Genomic DNA, 14,401 nt, shown 5'->3' on the forward strand with positions numbered 1-14,401 from the left:
GTTATTTTATGGATTTTTATTGTTCATTTTATATAATAATGGCATTAAAATGTGATTTTATGATAAAAATGTCATTTTTGGACTAAAATTAGCTAAACTTCGATTTTTCCAGTGGTTTTTGGATATATCTTCACATATATTATTTTTAGATTACCTGTAAAGTTTCATAATTGAATCCATTTTGTCTTATATGGACCGAAAATAGGAGGGAGTATAAGGTTTATATTGTGTTAAATATTTTAGTGGAAAACACAATTATAACCTAGTCTCTTAGTCATGCAAGCCTAGTCTTTTCTTGGAAGAATAGAGGCTCATGCATTGGCCTTTTTCTCCCTCCCATACCCGGTTTTTCCAACCCACACAAGCCAAGGGTTTTGTCTTATTTTTGGTAAATAAACTACTCTTGTGGAGAAAAAATTCATTCATTCTACACATCTAAAACAAAAGTATTTTAGAGAGATAAAATTATTCCATTATACTCTCCTCTTGACCGAAATTCCAAGAGGACAAAGATAGTTTTGGGTCATTTTATTTAGATTAATATTGTTCTAGTATTAATAATATTAATCTTATTAAGAAGTTATCTTGAGTATTATTCCTTGGGAGGGATTCTATACTTGAATCCATTGTTCATCCATATTAGGAGAGCTCAAGAATAAGTGAGTAGGAGAGCTCACTTGTGCCCAATAATCCGAAATTTCCAATGTAAGAATGATGATTTCTTCACTATATTTACATTTGTTTGCATGCATAAGATCTAATTAATTTTATGACTAAATTAAATGGAACATATAAGAATATGTTGAGTATTATGAGATATAAATTTCTAACAAGCGGTATCATGAGCCTTAGGTTGTTTGCATGCAAATCGGTTATAGCTTTTCCGAGTTATACGATTAATATATAAAACTTATAAATTTGTGTTTATTATGATATATCACGAAATAAATTATGCATGCTAAAGTTTCTGATCCTAAAATGTAATTAGGATATTTTGGTTATTTTAAGGATTTTTATTGTTCATTTTATATAATAATGGCATTAAAATGTGATTTTATGATAAAAATGTCATTTTTGGACTAAAATTAGCTAAACTTCGATTTTTCCAGTGGTTTTTGGATATATCTTCACATATATTATTTTTAGATTACCTGTAAAGTTTCATAATTTTATGAGTTCTTATGCTCGAAATATGGATTTTTCATGATAAAAATCGAATTTAAATGATAAATAGGTTAATATGAGAAATATTTCGAATCTGGCCATAGAAATTTAGTATGTTGTCACATGCAATTTTACAAGATGTGTGTAAAATAATAGGTTTTATTGAAGTCTTTATGCATGATTTATGAATTTTTGATGAAAAATAGCATAAATAGTGACTTTAATTAGTGAATAATTGCTAAAACATACTTCATGACTAAGGAAAAACGTCACATGTTGCATTTTATCATATATTTCAGATATAAAATTGAAAAGTTGATAAATATAATTTTTCTCATATTTTTATGATTATAATTGTTAAATCCGATAAACCGCAACATTGTTTTTCCCGATAATTTTCGAAAATTTTTAACCTAAGTTTTTGAACATTATGAGTGTCATGGTATTTTCTCCAGAATGTTCATGAGTATAAAATTTCAAATTTCAAATTTATTTGAAATTTTTGTGATTTATTTGGAGTTTATGGCATTTTATTGTTATTTTGAGTCCATTAATGAACAATTTTAAGGAATATAAGTTAATTATTGTTAATTTGTTAGTGGAGACTAATTTTGAGTCCTAAGTTGGTTAGGGTAATTAACTTGTGCATAAATATGATTTCATGTAATTTATTGTGATTTTAAAAAGTTGAATCACGCAAATCCGTAAAAACCGTTTAATATACGATACTGGCTTCTTAAAGGCGATTTAGCATAAAATTGGGCATGTTTATACATATTATAACGCTGCATTTTATTTATGATTGTCATAATTTTATTTTATGCAATTTTTGAATTATGTAATTTTACTTAGTATGGCCTTAGTTTTTAATTGGTATTACCCGAAATGTATGGGAATATCGATTCGGTTGTAATTTATTGTGATCTCGTATCACCGTTTTGTAATTTAATTTAATTACAAATGTATAATAGGAAATTATGTAATTTGTTATGTAATTTATTTATTCCGGAGATCCTTGAAGACGATGCCACGCAAGAAGGCGATCCATTAAAGACGGTGTTACCTCGAGATACGTGCCAAAACCGAAGTTCAAGGGACCAATGGAGTTGGTTTCCGAATATGTAATAGTTAATTAGATTTTCTATTTTAGGAAGGACATACTAGGATTTAAATTTATGCTTTGCATTTTATTTATATGTCGCATGCATCGCTAAATCGCCATAACTAAAACATGCTTTATCATTTTAATCGAGTTTATCGACCGTGTCAATTACAATTATCGTAGTTCACCGCTTTAGTTCACTTAAAACGTGATAGATAATAAATTGACATGACCTCTCGCTAAAAATAAACAATTGAGACTTAGCCTTACCAAAAGGTAGAAACCATGAAAACCTATTTCGTGAGGGAGTGCACTCGGCCACACCGGGGTACAAACCTTGTTACGTAGGGGAAGTGGGTGATAAATGTCTATCCACCGAATTCATGTTGATGAGGGTTTCATCGGCCACACCGTGCCCAAGTTAATGTGGGTTTGGATCATGGACACATTTATTCGAAATTTGGATTGAGCTCAACGAAAGTATTCGTGACCGTAGTCGCATGTGTTCCGGGCTATAGATAAATATTAGAGTAATTTTATCGACCAAGAGTTCTAAAAGTAGAATCGATTAAAGCGTTAATCCACCGAGTTATATTGATAAGAGTTTCATCGGCCACACCGTGCCCAAGTTAATATGAATTTGGGTCTTGGAATCATTTATATTAGTTGGGTAGAGGTCACTATATAAATTCTCATATCTTGTTAATTTATTTACAAGTGATACGTGCATATTCTATACACTTTATTTCCAGTTTTGGCACGTATTTCCATGCATAATTGTTGGCTTAAGGCCACTATTTCTCCCGAAACGGTTTACTTTGCATTTTCTATGATTTATTGTAGGAATGAATGGAAGTGAGCTAATTCAAGCCTAAACCGTCCTCCGGAGGCAACTTCAGGGAAGCTTTTAAGAAGGGAGTTCGGATTCATCCACCTTGGGACGCGTGCATTGGAGTGAAGAGCTGATTTGAAGAGAGAAAGAAGCCCTTGCACAACTCAGTCCAGTCGATCGACCATGCTGACTAGTCGATCGACCATTGAAGTACAGCAGCCGCCATTATTCGAGGAGACCGATCGATCGACCATCGACCGGTCGATCGACCGATCATGAGTGATATTTGATTTTTCGTTTAAGACTTTTAAAAGCCCAACTTGTAATTAACTCTTGGCATCTTTTAATCAGGAGAACGCAGCATTTATTAGGTTATGCTTTTCATAAATGAAAAACTCAGTTTTGAGATCTAGCTTTGAAGACGGAAAACCTCGAATTCGATTACTTTGTTCATCGTTTTAATTAGTAAGTTTTTATGCAATTCCTTTCTTCCTTAATCTCTTGTTATTTCGATTCTTGTTTTTATCTATTTAATTTCAGCAATTAGTTCTTACCTTTTGTCCTTAGTTCAATTTAATCATGTCAAATTTATTCCTTGCTATCAATTTTGCAATAGTTATAGTTTTAAAAATGTTTAGCTAATTTTATTGATTGGGAACGAGGTGAGCCATGGCGTAAATTGGGATTATTTGGTTAGCATGAATTCTTCTACATCGATCTTGTTGTCTTTTGATAAATCCTTTTACTAGATTGAAAGATTAGTAATTTAATTTATCATTAGATTGGAATTTCCTTTGAGCGAAAGCTTTGAGAAATTCTTGGGAATTAGTAGACCGTAAGGTTAATTTGAGCATAGATCGAAAGGCTTGTTCTTATTCCCTGAGACCGTTTTATAGGACCTCTGCTACCTTATTAACCTGACCTTAGCCGTGGTGATCCGAAGTTCCCGATCTTCTTTTTATCTTGTTGAGAAATTTCATTTCCAGTAATTAATCTTTAGAATCAACCAATTTCAAAACCCCCATTTTAATTATTACTTCTATAGACTGAAAAATAACAAACAAAATCAACCTTGTCTCTCTGTGGTTCGACTCTTACTATCACTAGCTATAGTTTTAGTTTGGAATTTATAAATTTAATTTTGATACAAAACGACGGTATCAAATTTTGGCGCGATTCTTGGGAGACGGTGTAATTCTGTTTGCTTTATTTTTAGTTTATTTTTTTCTTGTCTCAAGGAACTTTGGTTCCTTGAGGCCGTTGCTTACCTTTGCTTCTAGTTTTGCTTTTGCACAGTTAGAAGACAGGTTTTTTGAGAGGAAGACTTGAGTACTCTCGATTCTGCGAATATGGCTACAATATATGATAATCTTGACCAAAGGAACACCATCTTCCAAAGGGGCACGAGTTACCTACCCCTACTACGGGTAACTTCGAATTTCGTTCCTCTTATATCGATTTAGTGGAGCGAAATCGGTTTCTTCAGTCTACCGGATGAGGACCCCTTGAAGCATATGGAAATTTTCATAGACTCTCTTTCATTTCCATACCTATACCAATTTGGGTGACTCGGGATAAAGTAAAGGGGTTGATGTTCTTATACTCCTTGAAGGATTCGGCGCGAGATTGGTACCGCTACCTTGATAGGGTAGCGGTGAGTCACGGATTGGACATCTCTAGCATTAGCCTTCTACAAGAAGTACTTCCCACTTTCAAAGCCTGACGCCTTGAGAAACAAAATCACAAGTTTCCAGCAAGGAGTTGATGAGGATTTTTGTGAAGCATGGGGACGTTTCAAAAGTTTGGTCCGAGATGTCCCTCACCATGGCTTCAGCGAGTGGTATCTTTGCAACTTATTCTACAATGCTTTATATGATGATTACAAGGTCATCCCGGGCCTTGTTGCAAATGGTAGGTTTCAAAACAATACCGGTCGGAATAGAGGTTGGAACACTATTGAGGAGATGGCGGTCCATAGAGCTGAGTTTGGGAGTTCACGTGGGAATTCAAGGAAGCAAAGTGATGAAATGAGTACCGTCGTGACACTCATTACTTCTATTACTGCCCGTCTTGAGAGGCTCGAGGCCTCTGAAGCTTCCAAGGAAAGAGTTGAAATTCCTATCCATAATTCAGATGAGACCGCGGAGTTGAGAGAAATGGTCCAAACTCTTTTGATTCAAGTGGCGAATATGGAAAGCGGTAGGGATTGAGTCCTCAAAGAATTTTGTGAAGCGGTTGGAGAATATAGAGGCTAAGCAAGTCAAAAATTCTTCAAACAAATGTGAAGGGCCAATTGAAACGATTAACGCCATTAATCTCAGAAGTGGCCTCTCTTATGAAGGTCCCGACAAGCCAAGAGGAGACTCGGAAAATGATGAAGAGGCTAGTCTAATTTCTGGTACAAGAACGAGCTCAACTGCCAGTACTTCTGGTCGATCGACCAACATTGTCGATCGATCGATCAAGCCAGAGAAAAAAGTTTCGATCGAAACTATTCACACTAAAGACAAGCGATCGATCGACCAACATTGTCGGTCGATCGTGAGTCACCGACGAGATCAATTTCGAGCAGAACTGTTCACGCCCAGCCAAGTTGGTCGATCGACCATGCTGACCAGTCGATCGACCGGGATCCCAGTGCAGGATGCAAATCCGTGAACTAGTTTGCATGATTCTTCACTCATTGATGATTTGACGGAGGTTTTAAACTTACGGAAGCGAAGGTTCTTGATCCTACGACCAGTGTTGCGATCCGTATCGGAACGTTTGAAGAATACTAAGGTGGAGCGTAAGTTTGGTAAGTTTCCGGAGATGGTCAGAATCTCGAGGTAACGGTTCCTTTCACTGATTTAATTACCTAGGTACCCTCTTACGCTAAATTTATGAAAGATATTTTAAATCGTAAGAGAAATTTTCGTGATGATGGTAATGTTACTTTTGTGGAAGAATGTAATGCTCTTTCGCAAATTAATGTACCACCTAAATTAAAGGACCCGGGTAGTTTTTCAATTCCTTGCACTATAGGTAACCACGAAATTGGAAAGGCCCTTTGTGACTTAGGGGCGTGTCGGTGTCATGCCGTATTCGTTTTGCGAGAGGTTAAATATTGGTAGACTTAAGGTGTGATATTACCGTTCAAATGGCAAATAGATCGACTCGAGACCTATAGGAGTTCTAGAGGATGTACCCGTTCGAGTGGGTAAGTTTTTTATTCTTGTCGATTTCGTTGTTTTGGACATTGCGGAGAGGACAATCGGATACCTATTATTTTAGGTAGACGTTTTTACATACAACATTTGTAATAGATGTCAAATGCGGAACCATCACCTTAGAGGTAGGGGATGACACCATTGAGTTGATCTTGCTCACAAGGCGATGGCCGACGATGATACGTGTTATTCCATTGATATTGTTGACAGTGGTCGTTAGTTACAATTGGAAGGAATCCTTAGCCAAGGATCCCTTACCGATCTAACTAGTTCGGATGAGTGTGCAGTACTACGGTGGAGAATCTTTGAGGAGCCAGATGCTTTGGTAGCCTCAATGGAGAGCTATGAGCTCACGGAGGAAGAAGATGAGCTGTTCTTGAGCCTAGCCAACGAGAACTTGGTAAACACTTGCTATACCATTGAAGCCGATTCTGTCTATTTGTAGAGGTAAAAGTGCCAGAGCGTAAGCCACTTCCTCCTAATCTTAAGTATGTCTTTCTAGATGATACGGAGCGACCACTATTATTAGCTCTAAGCTTAATGATGACCGGTATGCCTTTGATGTGTGTGCTTAAGAAAAACGGGAAGGCTTTGGGTTACTCTTTGGATGACATTAAGGGCATCAGCCCCGATGTTTGTATGCACAGGATAGAGTGGAGGACGGCCACAAGCCTTACGGGCATGTGGTCAACGCAAGTTGAACCCGAAGACGAGGAAGTCGTTATGGCCGAGGTGATGAAACTACTCGATGCAGGTATTATTTATACGGTTGGCAACTCCAAGTGGGTTAGCCTTGATTCAGGTAGTCCCGAAGAAAGGAGGGACTACCGTGGTTAAAAATGAGAAAAATGAATTAATACCAACTCGAGTAGTGACGGGGTGGCGGATGTGCATTGATTATAGACAGTTAAATGCCGCCACCAAGAAAGACCATTTCCCCCTCCCTTTTGTTGACCAAATGACTGAAAGACTGGCCTCTAACAAATTTTTCTGTTTTCTAGACGGATATTCAGGGTTCTTTCAGATCCCTATTCATCCAGATGATCAGAGTAAGACCACTTTTACCTGTCCACAGGGTGTTTTTGCATATCGTAGAATGTCTTTCGGTTGTGTAACGCCCCCCGCTACCTTTCGAGAGGTGCATGATGGGGATTTTTCCGATTATATAGAGAATATTATGGAGGTATTCATGGATGATTTCTCAGTTTATGGTAATGACTTTGATCGTTGTTTAGCTAATCTTGATAAAGTCATGCGGCGTTGTATTGATGTTAATCTTGTTTTAAATCGGGAAAAGTGTCGGTTTATGGTCTTTGAGGAGTTGTATTAGGGCATCGATTTCGATAAAGGTATACATGTTGATAAGGCAAAGGTGCAGGTGATTGAGCAATTACCTCCTCCCGTGAATGTTAAAGGAGTGAGGAGTTTCCTTGGTCACGCTGGGTTTTACCGGCGTTTCATTAAGGATTTTTCAAAAATTGCTAAACCACTTACACATTTGCTCCTTAAGGATGCTGTCTTTGAATTTACTGATGAGTGCCTTACCGCTTTTAACAGGTTAAAGGAGGCCCTAGTTTCTGCGCCAATCATTCAGCCGCCTTTGAGATCATGTGTGATGCCAACGATTATGCGGTCGGTGCAGTTTTGGGACAGCAGAAGAATAAAGCTTTGAATGCCATATATTATGCGAGCCGAACTCTGGATGAGGCTCAAATTAATTATTTTACCACTGAGAAGGAGTTTCTAGCTGTAGTTTTTGCCTTAGACAAATTTCGGTCTTATTTGTTAGGTTCTAAGGTTATTGTTTATACTGACCATGCAGCGTTGAAGACTCTCTTTGTTAAGAAAGATGCGAAGCCGAAGCTTTTGAGGTGGATACTCCTTTTGCAGGAGTTTGATTTGGAGATCAAAGATAAGAAAGGAGCAGAGAATGTGGTAGCTGACCACCTATCCCGTCTGCGGTGATGAAAGGGAGGAATCGTTACCTATTAATGATTCTTTTCCGAGGAGAGTCTCGTTAGCTATTACTACTTCAGTGGTCTTATCCACCTCCGTGGTTTGCTGATTTTGCTAATTTTTCTTTGTGATGTAAGATACCACCCGAGCTTTCATGGCGTGAGAAGAAGCGGTTTGCTTATGATGCTAGACAATATTTTTGGGATGATCCTTATGTTTTCAAGGAATGCGCAGACGGTCTCATCCGGAGATGCGTGCCTCAATAGGAGGTGAAGGATATCCTAGAGGCTTGCCACTCTTCTGCTTATGGTGGTCATCACGGTCCATCCCGGACTGTGGCTAAGGTACTCCAATTTGGTTTCTATTGGCCAACTTTGCATGCAGATTGTCGCAATTTTGTTGCTGAGTGCGATGCTTGTCAAAGATCGGGGAATATTTCCAAGAGACATGAGATGCCACAGGTAGGCATTCTTGAGGTTGAGATTTTCGATGTCTGGGGCATTGATTATCAAAGACCTTTTCCGAGCAGTCAAGGTAATAAATATATCCTCGTAGCTGTAGATTATGTATCCAAATGGGTGGAAGCTATTCTACTCCCCATTGCGATGCAAAAGCCGTGATTAAACTGTTTAAAAAGATTATTTTCCCTCGTTTTGGTGTCCCTCGAGTTGTCATTAACGATGGGGGAATGCATTTTAAAGAGAAACAACTTAGTGCTTTATTGACTAAATTAGGTGTCCAACATCGTAGAGGTTTGGGGTATCATCCCCAAACTAGTGGTCAGGTTGAGGTTTCTAACAGAGAATTGAAAGAAGTCTTAGCTAAAGTTGTTTCTAAATCACGGAAAGATTGAAGTCTTAAGTCAGATGATGTCTTATGGGCTTATAGAACTGCGTTTAAGACGCCAATCGGGATGTCACCATACCGATTGATTTATGGTAAGACATGTCATTTGCCTGTTGAGTTAGAGCGTAAGTCTTGGTGGGCTATATGTGATTTGAATTTGGATCCTAACCTCTCTCGTGAGAAACGCATGACACAGCTGAATGAGCTAGAGGAATTTAGGTTGCTGGCCTATGACAATGCAAGGATCTACAAAGAGAAAATAAAGTGCTGGCACGACAAGAGAATCATCAAGCGCGAATTTAATATTGGCGATAAGGTACTTCTTTTTAACGCTCGTATCCGTTTATTTCCTGGTAAGCTGAAATCCAGGTGGACTGGCCCTTACACGGTCACAGCGGTCACAAAGTTCGGATCAGTTGAATTGGAGACCTCTGCTGGAGAAAGGTTCAAAGTTAATGGCCAATATGTGAAGCATTATCGCGGATCAGATGCATATGTTGGGAAAGTCGAGGTATTGTACTTCAACCCGTTATCGGATGATGCAAAGTGAGGTAAAAAGGTCGTGCGGGACCTCTTAAACCAGCGCTAACCGGGAGGCAACCCGGGTTGTAACTTTTTGTAATTAGGAAGCTTTTTTTTTTTTCATTTAATTTGCATTTTGAGCTTTATTTATTTCTTTTTATTTAGCACTTTCTTGGGTTGAAAAATAATGTACGCCTTTGATAATTTTTGCAGGAATATATTTTATGCAAAGTGCGTAAAATTAGAGGAAAAGGCGAAGCAATTTAAGTTGGCAAATAATTTTTGACGAATTTGAGCTAAATTGCTAGTGTTTTCAGTCGATCGACTGGGCAATGTGGTCGATCGACTGAAAAGGAACAGGTCAGTGGCTACTGTATACGGAGCTTAGTCGATCGACTGGGCAACATAGTCGATCGACTGATGAGAAAAGTCCAGAAGCTGCTGCAAGTGAAGACTGGTCGATCGACCGGGTCAGGTGGTCGATCGACCACAGCGCGAGTCCAGATTGCATGTTAATAAGGGAGTTTTCTTTCTTTTCTCATTCATTCTTTCATATTCATAACATCAAAAATCCAAAGCAAACCCTAGCCTTTTCCCCCTTTCCGCGATTTCATCTGCAATCCCCTCGGAATCTTGAATTTTCTTGCTTAATTCTTCAATTTCTCGTCAAAAGGTATGCTCTAAACCTATTTCCATGCTCTATTTTCGATTTTTACTGCGGTTTCATGCGATATTTTCGAGTATTGTGCCTTTGAGACGGAAAAATCAATTTGGGGAAATCGATTTTGGGGATTGTTTTCTTGCCATTTTTGTGCTTTAATTGCTTGTTCTACCCTTTCCCCCCTGATTTTCGAACCTAATTAGCAACTAGGATGTGTTTAAAGCCGTTTTCCCCAAATTTCGAACCCTAATTTGGATTTTCAAATTCTGATTTTGTTCGGGTTTTCGTAATTCGACAATGTTAGAGGATTTTTGTTGCTAACGGGGATTCTTTTGCAGGTAACAACAATGTCAAAAGGCAAGGAACACATGTTTGAAGGGCAGTCGAGTCAAGGAGCTGCCAAGCGGCCACGAGGACCGCCACTGATGATTGAGGCTACCACAGATAGTCTACCTGTCTATCCGTAGGTTATCTTTGCTAATTCTACTCAGCGTGCTAAGTTTTCTCTTTTTGTTTCGAGAATGAAAGTTACAGCTACCCGATTTCTTCATAAACCTACTTTGGAGAAATTAGGCTGTTATGAGTCGGTTGTGTCCCTGCTAAATGGGACAGGTATGACGGGTCTTGTGGACATGGCTGAGTTCACATACTACATTTTGACCCTCGAGTTCTTTTCGTCTTATGCTTTTAACTCAGCTGCTTTTGCGGAAAATAAGACTAGTGCTTGCATCTCTTTTCGGCTATTCAATGTCAATTACTCCTTGACATTAGCCGATTTTGCTGGATTTTTGGGTCTTTATTTCGAAGGCAGAACCTTGGATACCTCTGATGTTCACCGAGTCATGTGGTCTTGCATTAGTGACTTTTACGGGCCTAAAAGGACGGGCACTTCCGTCCACTTACCCCCTCTTCGTTATTTTCTACGGCTAATGGGTAATACCATTTTCGGCCGTAAAGAGTCAAACAATGTGAATAACATCGAACTGTCTATTTTAGCGGGCTATCTGAACATTGAAAGTCGGATAACCCGTATCTATAACATCGCTTTTTTGACTGCCACTCACTTTCAGACTGTTAGTGAGGGCACATTGACCACTATTGCTTGTGGCGGATTGGTGACGCGTATCGCCAACCGCCTTGTTTTACTTTTCCCTCGAGAGGAGGCCCCTATTGACCCTGACCTACGTTTCATGGACCTTGCATACGCGAGGGCCGTCCATTAGGTCGATAGACAGAGACGGTGGAAGATCGATTCTTTCATCTGTGACCCCATCCCTGTCCTTGGCTACCCTCATGTCCTGCCCCTCACCACTGTTCAGGGGGCAGCTCGGCCGCCCTTGCCTAGTTACAGGCTCCCTATTGTGGCGGCCACTGCTACTGCTACCACCTCGAGGAGAGCTCGTGCCTCCTCTTCGCAGACACCCTCTTCCTCCACTCCTGCTCCCACTGGCTACTCGACCACTTTTCGACCACCCACACCTTTGGTCGTCCCTCCGGTCATGGACCAAAGGGCAATGTCACGTGTACTGGGTGATTTGTGCAGGAGCTTTGACCAGCACAGGCTAAATACGGCTCTAGCCCTGTACCCAGTCTACGAGGAGTTAGCCCGGACGGGGATGCTCCCACAGGGTGCTTGGACCCACCCTTCCTACTTTGTTCCCCCTGTTGGCGGTTACCCTCAGCCTGCCAAGAGACCCCCTCCTACTACTACTGCTGGTGCCTCCACTTCCAGGAGAGCCACTGCCGCTGCTGCTGAGGCGGACGAGGAGAGCGACTCGGGGTCCGGTGAGTCTAGTGGTGAGGAGTACGACGGTGGTGATTAGATGCTGGTGACCTCCCCGTTTTTGGCTGGTTTGGGGAGGTCGTTTTTTGTGAGTTCTGAACCTTCTTTATTAGTTTCGTTTTTATTTTACTATGCTTTTATTCTTCCCTATTTCTGCTGGTGATTTGCTGCTGAGCACAATGAGGGCATTGCGCGTTTTGGTTTGGGGAGGGTATTTGCATATGCCTTTTGTTTTGCATCTGCATTTGTTTTTTATTGCATTTCAGTCACATGTTTAGTGCATTTCTGTTTGCATTTGTTTTTCAGTCCCTTTAAAAAAAAAAAAAAAACAAAGGAAAAAAAAACTGAAAAAATTCAAAAAATTCAAAAATATCACGTTTACTTTTGCATATAGTTGAGTCGGATTGGAGTTATTAATGATGATTTTGCACTATTAGTCAAATATGCCATTCCTTGCCTTTTCACAGCTGCTTAGCAAGAATTATAAGTGATTTCTCAAGTTTTGTTATGAAATTCATTTCGGGTAATTAGACTTGACTCATTACTTTTGGCAAACTACTTATACTTTCTGAGATATAGAGCCTATAACTGGTGACATTCATGACCGGTTAATTTAGGATTGAGAGTAGTACTCCCTTCATTTCATGTTTTGCACAAGTATGAGTTTTGATTTCTTATTGCCTATACGCATCGGTTTGTGGTCGGTATTACATGTTTTGAGAACTATTGCATCTTCCCCTTTCTCATTTTACCCCATTAACTCCACTATAAGCCATAACTGCCAGTTGCCCTCAACTACATCCCATACATAGCCTACCATTGTGCCAAGCTAGGAAGTAGTAGAGGAATTTGTCGAATTATAAGCTGTTTTGGTTCGCTTTTGTAATGATGGAGAAAGTACTTATGAGAAGTTGAGGGGTTGCTCATGTTCAACCTCAAGAAAGAAAGAAAAATTCAGGAAAAATGAAAAAGAAAGGGATGTTTACCTGGGCAGAGAGCTCTGGATTGCACAGGGTGGTCGATCGACTGCCATCAATGGTCGATCGACCACCAGCTCAGAAGTTGGAAAAAAAAAGAGTGAAAAAGAAAAGAGAAAAAAAAAGGGAGAATAATAAGAAATTTGAAAAAAATAATAATTCGGTTGAATTGAGAATACACCTCATGTGCTTATTTCATGTTTTGGAGGTATTTGTTTTTGGGATTTTGTGTTGCCTAGTCATTAAAGGCATGGTTTATATTTTAAGTTGGAGGAACGGGATACGGTTTCTGATGGTTTGATAGGTACTAGCTTGGCTTCTTACCTTCACATTTCCATATTTGTTTTGCCCTTCTTTCCCACTTAGCCTCACATATCCAAATCTTGCAATAGTTCAGCATGTAATATTCTTTGACGGTGGTTGTGCGTATGTACGGTAGCTAGAATCATTATTCATGCTAGTCAAGCATACATGTTTTGTCGGTCGCAGTCTAGGTGAGAGTCTGTAATTTTCTTCCCTCTCTTCTACACATATTCTTACCATTTGCTTTGTTGAGGGAAGAGTGACCCGGGAGAGTCCGAATGTATGAGTCTTGCAAGGCCAAACGCCCGATTTAATTCCATGATATGCATAAGTTTGTTCACTTGATTTGAGCTTTACGGTAGTTGACTATGTGCATTAAACGGTTTGGCATTGACTTGTAGCTAGCTCTGAGATATACTCCTTTCCATTTAGTTTTTATACGGGTCATAGTGCTTGCTTAGGAACAAGCAAGGTTTGGTTTGGGGAGATTTGATACGTGCATATTCTATACACTTTATTTGCAGTTTTGGCACGTATTTCCATGCATAATTGTTGGCTTAAGGCCACTATTTCTCCCGAAACGGTTTACTTTGCATTTTCTATGATTTATTGTAGGAATGAATGGAAGTGAGCTAATTCAAGCCTAAACCGTCCTCCGGAGGCAACTTCAGGGAAGCTTTTAAGAAGGGAGTTCGGATTCATCCACCTTGGGACGCGTGCATTGGAGTGAAGAGCTGATTTGAAGAGAGAAAGAAGCCCTTGTACAGCTCAGTCCAGTCGATCGACCATGCTGACTAGTCGATCGACCATTGAAGTCAAAGCAGCGCCATCGTTTCGAGGAGACCATCGATCGACCATCGATCGGTCGATCGACCGTTTGCTTATGAATGATATTTGATTTTTCGTTTAAGACTTTTAAAAGCCCAACTTGTAATTAACTTTTGGCATCTTTTAATCAGGAGAACGCAGCATTTATTAGGTTATGCTTTTCATAACTGAAAAACTCAGTTTTGAGATCTAGCTTTGAAGACGGAAAACCTCGAATT

At 39.4% G+C, this 14,401-nt stretch overlaps 1 non-coding gene across 1 annotated transcript; it reads right to left on the reverse strand.

The window, feature by feature from the left end:
- Positions 1–4,820: 4,820 nt before the first annotated feature.
- Positions 4,821–4,929, reverse strand: LOC141635213 (small nucleolar RNA R71). Its single transcript, XR_012539915.1, has one exon. It is a non-coding gene; the product is annotated as a small nucleolar RNA R71 (small nucleolar RNA).
- Between the last annotated feature and the right edge of the window lie 9,472 nt (positions 4,930–14,401).

Source organism: Silene latifolia, chromosome Y (assembly GCF_048544455.1).
Source record: "Silene latifolia isolate original U9 population chromosome Y, ASM4854445v1, whole genome shotgun sequence".
Taxonomy (NCBI): Eukaryota; Viridiplantae; Streptophyta; class Magnoliopsida; order Caryophyllales; family Caryophyllaceae; genus Silene; species Silene latifolia.